The 9,518-nt window shown below is 63.9% G+C and overlaps 3 non-coding genes across 3 annotated transcripts; all 3 read left to right on the top strand.

The window, feature by feature from the left end:
• On the top strand, nucleotides 1-119 carry LOC143273596 (5S ribosomal RNA). The gene has a single exon (XR_013051779.1). It is a non-coding gene; the product is annotated as a 5S ribosomal RNA (ribosomal RNA).
• A 3,683-nt stretch (nucleotides 120-3,802) lies between these two features.
• LOC143273595 (5S ribosomal RNA) lies at nucleotides 3,803-3,921 on the top strand. Its single transcript, XR_013051778.1, has one exon. It is a non-coding gene; the product is annotated as a 5S ribosomal RNA (ribosomal RNA).
• A 3,674-nt stretch (nucleotides 3,922-7,595) lies between these two features.
• On the top strand, nucleotides 7,596-7,714 carry LOC143273540 (5S ribosomal RNA). Its single transcript, XR_013051722.1, has one exon. It is a non-coding gene; the product is annotated as a 5S ribosomal RNA (ribosomal RNA).
• Nucleotides 7,715-9,518: the final 1,804 nt, after the last annotated feature.

Raw genomic sequence — 9,518 nt, 5'->3', positions numbered from 1 at the left:
GTCTACGGCCATACCACCCTGAACGCGCCCGATCTCGTCTGATCTCGGAAGCTAAGCAGGGTCCGGCCTGGTTAGTACTTGGATGGGAGACCGCCTGGGAATACCGGGTGCTGTAGGCTTTTTTTTTTGCCTTTGCCCCTTTTGGCCTTTGAAAGGCAGGCCCTTTGCGGCCGCGGGCCCCCATGGGGCGGGCCCCCGGACCCCTCCGCCTCCGCCTCCGCCTCCCACTCCCCCTCGCCCGCAAGGCTGCCAATTCGCCCGGCCATCGCAGCCCTCAGGCACGCTGCCAACCCACCGGGGGAAACACCCGAGTGGGGTTCCCAGGACCCCAGAAGAAGCTAAGATTCACATGAGAGAGGCAGGTCTCGCCTGACAGGCAGCCCAGGCTAGCCTTGCCCTCCACCAACCGGGGCTCCATCGCACCTGGCTGCCTGCCTGGCTCCACAGGCGGGGGTCTGGGAGGAGGACACTCCGGGTCCCGGCACGGGGGTGGGGTGGGGGGACAGATCCGCCCACCACCTCCACACAGCCCACCGCTTGGAAGCAGTCCCAGAGGAACCAGGCTCCCACCCGAGCCCTCCACCACGCCCACCTCCCCCACTAGGAGCCCCCACGGGATGGGGTGGTGGTGCCCAGGGGCGTGCCTACGGGCCTGCCTGCCTGCCTTCCTGCCTCCCTGAGTGTGTTTACTTTGGGTGCGTGCATTGCTGTGGATATTACTCTATGTAAATAAAACACTGATGGCCAGTGACCAGGCAGGAAGTATAGGCGGGACAAAGAGAGAGGAGAATTGGGGAAACAGGAAGAAGGAGGGAGAGACACTGCAGCCACCGCCAGGAGAAGAGCATGTAAAGAAGCCGGTAAGCCACCAGCCACGTGGCAAGCTATAGATTTATAAAAATGGGTTAATTTAAGATATAAGAACAGTTAACAAGAAGCCTGCCACGGCCATACAGTTTATAAGTGATACAAGCGTCTGAGTGATTATTTTATAAGTGGATTGTGGGACTGCGGGGCTTGGGGAACCTGGAGAGAAGCTCTCCAGCAACATGCACAGGTGAGTAGGCCCGTGTGGGAGTGCGTGTGGGCCTGTGTGCGTGTGTGCTTGTGTGCGTGTGTGCGTGTGTGTGTGTGTCTGTGTGTTCGGATCGGCCGCATTGTCATCTTGTGTGCCTGTGTAGCCTCATTCCTGCATCCTTGCATGTTTTGTGTGTTGGGGGGGGGATCTCACGCAAGTGTATGTGTGTGTGTGTGTGTGTGTGTGTGTGTGTGTGTGTTCCTGCGGGCGCACACGCACGCGGGCCTCTGTGCCTGCAGGCACCCTGGCTCGTGCGTGGGTGTCTGTGTGTGTGCGCGTGCGTGCGTGTGCGGGGGCACACATGCCCGAGTGTGTTTCCGTGTGGGCGAGCGTGTGTGTGGAGGTCTACGTGTGTGCGTGCATGAGTGTGAGTCCACGTGAAGCGGTGCCCTGGGGGGCTGCGACGTGTCCGTGGGTGTGGCTGCGCGTGTCGCCGGTGGGATGGGATGCCAGAGAGCCACAGTTGGTTGCTTCCCGAGCCCGACCCGAGGGGCCAAGGCCTGGGCGCAGGCCAGTAGAGGAGTCAGTCAGTAGTGCGGTGGCCGAGCAGAGGACCCGGGTCCAAGATGGGCCCGACCTGGAACCTAGTGGTCCCAGGGCAAGAGGAAGTCACGGGTCAGGCGCTGTCCCACTAAGGCGCCGGCGTCGGAGGCGGTGGCGGCGGTGCGGGAATTCTCTGTCTGTCGCGGAAGCAGGTCCCCCAGAGCGGAGGGGTCCGTGCTGGGGTTTGAGAGGCCATCAGACCCCCGGCACACAGTCCGGTCCAGCCGCGCGACCTTCGTCGCGCCCGCTCAGACCCTTGGCTCTTCCGTGATGGAGGCAGCTTTGGATGGGTGCGTGGCCGGGTGGCCGCGGGGCAGTAAGAGAATTCTGGCCCCGTGACCCGCCTCTACCCCCAACGTCCACGGAGCTGAGCGCCAAAGAGACCCGTGTTCCAACCTGCCCTGGACATCCTTGCCCGTTTATGTGTGTGTGGCGAGGCTCGGGCTCCGTGTCTGGGTGTGGATGTGTGCACGAGTGTGCGCATGTTTGTGCCTCTGGTTTTGTACGCTCTGGCTTGGCTGTGCGGCCGTCCCTCCTTGCTAGAGCACGGGTGCTCGCTCCATCCAGTGAAGACAGACAGACAGACAGACAGACTTTGTGGCTGCAGGGCCCTGCCCGAGCTGTCTCATCCATTGGCAAGGGAAGATGTTCCCGAGGAGTCGGGGCCTAGACACACGCTTCCTTCCTCGTCCGGGACTCTCCAGAGGACAGTACTCTCCACAGGCAAGGTGGGAGGAGGCCCGCTGGCCGGGTGGGACCGAGGATAGATAGTCCAAGAGACGCCTGGCCCGGACGGGACCCGCCTCTGCCCCCACCGTGCACGCGCAGAGCGCCAAGACCCAAGTTCCAAGTTCGCTGGGACCCATGGGCGCAGGATCATCTTGCGCGCCTTCGCCTTCCAGCGAGACATTCTCCCTTCTCCCGGGCGGGCGGGCTGAGCGGGGCGGCTCATCATCATCGCTGCCGCCGCCGCCGCCGCCGCCGCCGCCGCCGCCGCCGCCGCCGCTTCCCGGGGAGGGAGGCTTCTGCCACGGAGGAATGGATGGACGGGTTCTCCGTGGGGGTGGGGTGGGGGTGGGGGCAGAACCTGGAGCCCACGAGCTGGCATTCCAAGTTCCAGAGAGGGAACCAAGGTCCATCCAGGAGGTAGGGAAGGGTGTGTGAATGGGCGTGCATGTGTGTGTGTGTGCGTGTGTGTTTGTGCATGCCTTTGTGTGTGTGTGTGTGTGTGTGTGTGTGTGTGTCTGTCTGTCTGTCTGTCTGTCTGTGTCTGTCTGTGTCTCCTGGGGAGAGGAGGAAGAGGAGTAGGAAGGAGCAACGGGGGGGAGGAGGAGGAGGAGGAGGAGGAGGAGGAGGAGAAGCCGACAGTTCCCCAAGGTGAGAGATGACAGTCGGTGCGAGCACCCCATCCGTCCAGGCACCACCTCGGGGCAGCACCGTCAGGAGGGTGAGCACCCTGTCTGGACGGGTGGATGACCCACCCGAAGGATCCGGCCGCCTTGCCTGCGCCTCCCTGGGCACCTCCCCTCCCCGGGAAGCCAGGAAAGAAAGTGGCAGAGCGCAGCCCGGGCAGGGCCACCCTCACCCCCACTCCCCACCCCCCCACCTCCACCTCCCCACCAGGACCCCCGAAGGCACAGAAATGGCCTGCAGGTCAGAGGAGGGCTCCAACCTGCTTGGCACAAAGACCAGGGGCTGGCTACCTGGCAACGGGTGGGGCGAGTCGCGGAACCAAGGCAGCCCCTGCCCTGGAAGGAAGAAGGTCCTGAGGCTTCAGCGCCCGCAGCCGTGGAAAGCCGAGCGGGGGAGCGGGAGGTGCGGGCGCGTGCACACCGGACCCGCCCGAGGCCCAGGGAGAGGGAGGAGCAGGCTTGCGGGCGAGCCAAGGTGCCAGGGGCCCGCCGGGTGTGCCCGGTGGGAGAGTGCGTCCGGCCGATGAAGCAGGACCGGGAGAGGAGAAGGTCCCGGGGAAACGCTGGCCACTGCCGGCCCTGGGCCCCCGCTGCGGGCCACGGACCACGGGCCACGGAGGCGGGCAGAGGGCTGAGGAGGGCCTCGCTGGCGTGCCGTCGCGTTCAGGGTGGGGCGCGAGCCGGGCTCCGGGGCGGCGGGTGGGTGGGTGAGCTGCTGAGGGCAGCGGCGGAGGTGAGGCTCTTGAGGCTCCGCGGGCCGGGCGCCATCGTCTACGGCCATACCACCCTGAACGCGCCCGATCTCGTCTGATCTCGGAAGCTAAGCAGGGTCCGGCCTGGTTAGTACTTGGATGGGAGACCGCCTGGGAATACCGGGTGCTGTAGGCTTTTTTTTTTGCCTTTGCCCCTTTTGGCCTTTGAAAGGCAGGCCCTTTGCGGCCGCGGGCCCCCATGGGGCGGGCCCCCGGACCCCTCCGCCTCCGCCTCCGCCTCCCACTCCCCCTCGCCCGCAAGGCTGCCAATTCGCCCGGCCATCGCAGCCCTCAGGCACGCTGCCAACCCACCGGGGGAAACACCCGAGTGGGGTTCCCAGGACCCCAGAAGAAGCTAAGATTCACATGAGAGAGGCAGGTCTCGCCTGACAGGCAGCCCAGGCTAGCCTTGCCCTCCACCAACCGGGGCTCCATCGCACCTGGCTGCCTGCCTGGCTCCACAGGCGGGGGTCTGGGAGGAGGACACTCCGGGTCCCGGCACGGGGGTGGGGTGGGGGGACAGATCCGCCCACCACCTCCACACAGCCCACCGCTTGGAAGCAGTCCCAGAGGAACCAGGCTCCCACCCGAGCCCTCCACCACGCCCACCTCCCCCACTAGGAGCCCCCACGGGATGGGGTGGTGGTGCCCAGGGGCGTGCCTACGGGCCTGCCTGCCTGCCTTCCTGCCTCCCTGAGTGTGTTTACTTTGGGTGCGTGCATTGCTGTGGATATTACTCTATGTAAATAAAACACTGATGGCCAGTGACCAGGCAGGAAGTATAGGCGGGACAAAGAGAGAGGAGAATTGGGGAAACAGGAAGAAGGAGGGAGAGACACTGCAGCCACCGCCAGGAGAAGAGCATGTAAAGAAGCCGGTAAGCCACCAGCCACGTGGCAAGCTATAGATTTATAAAAATGGGTTAATTTAAGATATAAGAACAGTTAACAAGAAGCCTGCCACGGCCATACAGTTTATAAGTGATACAAGCGTCTGAGTGATTATTTTATAAGTGGATTGTGGGACTGCGGGGCTTGGGGAACCTGGAGAGAAGCTCTCCAGCAACATGCACAGGTGAGTAGGCCCGTGTGGGAGTGCGTGTGGGCCTGTGTGCGTGTGTGCTTGTGTGCGTGTGTGCGTGTGTGTGTGTGTCTGTGTGTTCGGATCGGCCGCATTGTCATCTTGTGTGCCTGTGTAGCCTCATTCCTGCATCCTTGCATGTTTTGTGTGTTGGGGGGGGGATCTCACGCAAGTGTATGTGTGTGTGTGTGTGTGTGTGTGTTCCTGCGGGCGCACACGCACGCGGGCCTCTGTGCCTGCAGGCACCCTGGCTCGTGCGTGGGTGTCTGTGTGTGTGCGCGTGCGTGCGTGTGCGGGGGCACACATGCCCGAGTGTGTTTCCGTGTGGGCGAGCGTGTGTGTGGAGGTCTACGTGTGTGCGTGCATGAGTGTGAGTCCACGTGAAGCGGTGCCCTGGGGGGCTGCGACGTGTCCGTGGGTGTGGCTGCGCGTGTCGCCGGTGGGATGGGATGCCAGAGAGCCACAGTTGGTTGCTTCCCGAGCCCGACCCGAGGGGCCAAGGCCTGGGCGCAGGCCAGTAGAGGAGTCAGTCAGTAGTGCGGTGGCCGAGCAGAGGACCCGGGTCCAAGATGGGCCCGACCTGGAACCTAGTGGTCCCAGGGCAAGAGGAAGTCACGGGTCAGGCGCTGTCCCACTAAGGCGCCGGCGTCGGAGGCGGTGGCGGCGGTGCGGGAATTCTCTGTCTGTCGCGGAAGCAGGTCCCCCAGAGCGGAGGGGTCCGTGCTGGGGTTTGAGAGGCCATCAGACCCCCGGCACACAGTCCGGTCCAGCCGCGCGACCTTCGTCGCGCCCGCTCAGACCCTTGGCTCTTCCGTGATGGAGGCAGCTTTGGATGGGTGCGTGGCCGGGTGGCCGCGGGGCAGTAAGAGAATTCTGGCCCCGTGACCCGCCTCTACCCCCAACGTCCACGGAGCTGAGCGCCAAAGAGACCCGTGTTCCAACCTGCCCTGGACATCCTTGCCCGTTTATGTGTGTGTGGCGAGGCTCGGGCTCCGTGTCTGGGTGTGGATGTGTGCACGAGTGTGCGCATGTTTGTGCCTCTGGTTTTGTACGCTCTGGCTTGGCTGTGCGGCCGTCCCTCCTTGCTAGAGCACGGGTGCTCGCTCCATCCAGTGAAGACAGACAGACAGACAGACAGACTTTGTGGCTGCAGGGCCCTGCCCGAGCTGTCTCATCCATTGGCAAGGGAAGATGTTCCCGAGGAGTCGGGGCCTAGACACACGCTTCCTTCCTCGTCCGGGACTCTCCAGAGGACAGTACTCTCCACAGGCAAGGTGGGAGGAGGCCCGCTGGCCGGGTGGGACCGAGGATAGATAGCCCAAGAGACGCCTGGCCCGGACGGGACCCGCCTCTGCCCCCACCGTGCACGCGCAGAGCGCCAAGACCCAAGTTCCAAGTTCGCTGGGACCCATGGGCGCAGGATCATCTTGCGCGCCTTCGCCTTCCAGCGAGACATTCTCCCTTCTCCCGGGCGGGCGGGCTGAGCGGGGCGGCTCATCATCATCGCCGCCGCCGCCGCCGCCGCCGCCGCCGCCGCCTCCCGGGGAGGGAGGCTTCTGCCACGGAGGAATGGATGGACGGGTTCTCCGTGGGGGTGGGGTGGGGGTGGGGGCAGAACCTGGAGCCCACGAGCTGGCATTCCAAGTTCCAGAGAGGGAACCAAGGTCCATCCAGGAGGTAGGGAAGGGTGTGTGAATGGGCGTGCATGTGTGTGTGTGTGCGTGTGTGTTTGTGCATGCCTCTGTGTGTGTGTGTGTGTGTGTGTGTGTGTGTGTGTCTGTCTGTCTGTCTGTCTGTCTGTCTGTCTGTGTCTGTCTGTGTCTCCTGGGGAGAGGAGGAAGAGGAGTAGGAAGGAGCAACGGGGGGGAGGAGGAGGAGGAGGAGGAGGAGGAGGAGGAGGAGGAGGAGGAGAAGCCGACAGTTCCCCAAGGTGAGAGATGACAGTCGGTGCGAGCACCCCATCCGTCCAGGCACCACCTCGGGGCAGCACCGTCAGGAGGGTGAGCACCCTGTCTGGACGGGTGGATGACCCACCCGAAGGATCCGGCCGCCTTGCCTGCGCCTCCCTGGGCACCTCCCCTCCCCGGGAAGCCAGGAAAGAAAGTGGCAGAGCGCAGCCCGGGCAGGGCCACCCTCACCCCCACTCCCCACCCCCCACCTCCACCTCCCCACCAGGACCCCCGAAGGCACAGAAATGGCCTGCAGGTCAGAGGAGGGCTCCAACCTGCTTGGCACAAAGACCAGGGGCTGGCTACCTGGCAACGGGTGGGGCGAGTCGCGGAACCAAGGCAGCCCCTGCCCTGGAAGGAAGAAGGTCCTGAGGCTTCAGCGCCCGCAGCCGTGGAAAGCCGAGCGGGGGAGCGGGAGGTGCGGGCGCGTGCACACCGGACCCGCCCGAGGCCCAGGGAGAGGGAGGAGCAGGCTTGCGGGCGAGCCAAGGTGCCAGGGGCCCGCCGGGTGTGCCCGGTGGGAGAGTGCGTCCGGCCGATGAAGCAGGACCGGGAGAGGAGAAGGTCCCGGGGAAACGCTGGCCACTGCCGGCCCTGGGCCCCCGCTGCGGGCCACGGACCACGGGCCACGGAGGCGGGCAGAGGGCTGAGGAGGGCCTCGCTGGCGTGCCGTCGCGTTGAGGGTGGGGCGCGAGCCGGGCTCAGGGGCGGCGGGTGGGTGGGTGAGCTGCTGAGGGCAGCGGCGGCCAGGCTCTTGAGGCTCCGCGGGCCAGGCGCCATCGTCTACGGCCATACCACCCTGAACGCGCCCGATCTCGTCTGATCTCGGAAGCTAAGCAGGGTCGGGCCTGGTTAGTACTTGGATGGGAGACCGCCTGGGAATACCGGGTGCTGTAGGCTTTTTTTTTGCCTTTGCCCCTTTTGGCCTTTGAAAGGCAGGCCCTTTGCGGCCGCGGGCCCCCATGGGGACCCGGGACCCCTCCGCCTCCCCCTCCACCTCCCCTTCGCCCGCAAGGCTGCCAATTCGCCCGGCCATCGCAGCCCTCAGGCACGCTGCCAACCCACCGGGGGAAACACCCGAGTGGGGTTCCCAGGACCCCAGAAGAAGCTAAGAGTCACATGAGAGAGGCAGGTCTCGCCTGACAGGCAGCCCAGGCTAGCCTTGCCCTCCACCAACCGGGGCTCCATCGCACCTGGCTGCCTGCCTGGCTCCACAGGCGGGGGTCTGGGAGGAGGACACTCCGGGTCCTGGCACGGGGGTGGGGTGGGGGGACAGATCCGCCCACCACCTCCACACAGCCCACCGCTTGGAAGCAGTCCCAGAGGAACCAGGCTCCCACCCGAGCCCTCCACCACGCCCACCTCCCCCACTAGGAGCCCCCACGGGATGGGGTGGTGGTGCCCAGGGGCGTGCCTACGGGCCTGCCTGCCTGCCTGCCTTCCTGCCTCCCTGAGTGTGTTAACTTTGGGTGCGTGCATAGGTGAGTAGGCCTGTAGTGGGTAGCCATTCCAGCTTGGTTCTGGTAGTTCCAACCCCCATTGAGACTCTGGCAACTGTCACGCCTAAGAGGCGTGTGTGTGTGTGTGTGTGTGTGTATGTGTGTGTGTGTTCCGGTAGGCCGTGTTGTCATCCTGTGTGCCTGTGTAGCCTCATTCTTGCATCATTGCATGTTTTGTGTGTGTGGGGGGGTGGGGTGCTCACGCACGTGTATGTGTGTGTGTGTGTGTGGTGTGTGTGTGTGTTCCTGCGGGTGCACAGGCACCCAGGCCTCTGTGGGTGCAGGCACCCTGGCTCGTGCGTGGGTGTCTGTGTGTGTGCTCCTGCGTGCGTGAGTGCGTTGGGGGGGCACACATGCCCGAGTGTGTTTCTGTGTGGGCGAGCGTGTGTGTGGAGGTCTACGTGTGTGTGTGCATGAGTGTGAGTCCACGTGAAGTGGTGCCCTGGGGGGCTGCGACGTGTTTGTGGGTGTGGCTGCGCGTGTCGCCGGTGGGATGGGATGCCAGAGAGCCACAGTTGGTTGCTTCCCGAGCCCGACCCGAGTGGCCAAGCCCTGGGCGCAGGCCAGTAGGAGTCAGATGCTGCTTCCCGGGGAGGGAGGCCTCTGCCATTGAGGAATGGATGGACGGGTTTTGATGGTATGACGGTATGAATGAAAAATGTCCTGTATGGGTTTTGTTTGAACACTTCCTCTCCAGTCGGTGGTATTGTTTGGGAAGTTTATGGAAATGAAGCCTTTGCTGGAAGTAGTCTTTTCGCTAGGAGCAGGCGTTGGCGTTTTACAGCCTGGCCCCACTTCTGTTTTCTCCCTTTCCTCTTCCCTCCTTCCAGTACACTCAGGCTCCATAAGAGGCAGGGCAACGGTTACTCATCACTCCCTGTTCCCATGTTGTCAACTACGTACCGCTCAGCTCCAGTGTAGCCTTACCTGCCTTCCAGCCCTTCACTTGCTAGTGCCCGTGAAGCCTGTGGTCATTTTCACATCTAGCAGGTTCATGGACTCCAGACTGCATGGAGCTCTCCAAAGAGGCCTCACGCCATCCTCAGTCCTCAGGAAAGTTAGGATTGTCTCCTATCCCAGCTAACGCAGCTGCACTGTGCAGCTGAATTCTCCCAGGAGACAAAGACCAAGCAGATCCTGGACTGAGGTCACTCACCGTCTTCCAGCACCTTCTGGCTTCTCTTAGGGGTTTACCATCACGAAAA

The sequence above is a fragment of the Peromyscus maniculatus genome, chromosome 5 (genome assembly GCF_049852395.1).
Source record: "Peromyscus maniculatus bairdii isolate BWxNUB_F1_BW_parent chromosome 5, HU_Pman_BW_mat_3.1, whole genome shotgun sequence".
NCBI lineage: Eukaryota > Metazoa > Chordata > Mammalia > Rodentia > Cricetidae > Peromyscus > Peromyscus maniculatus.
This window is presented reverse-complemented; position numbering and strand designations above follow the sequence as displayed.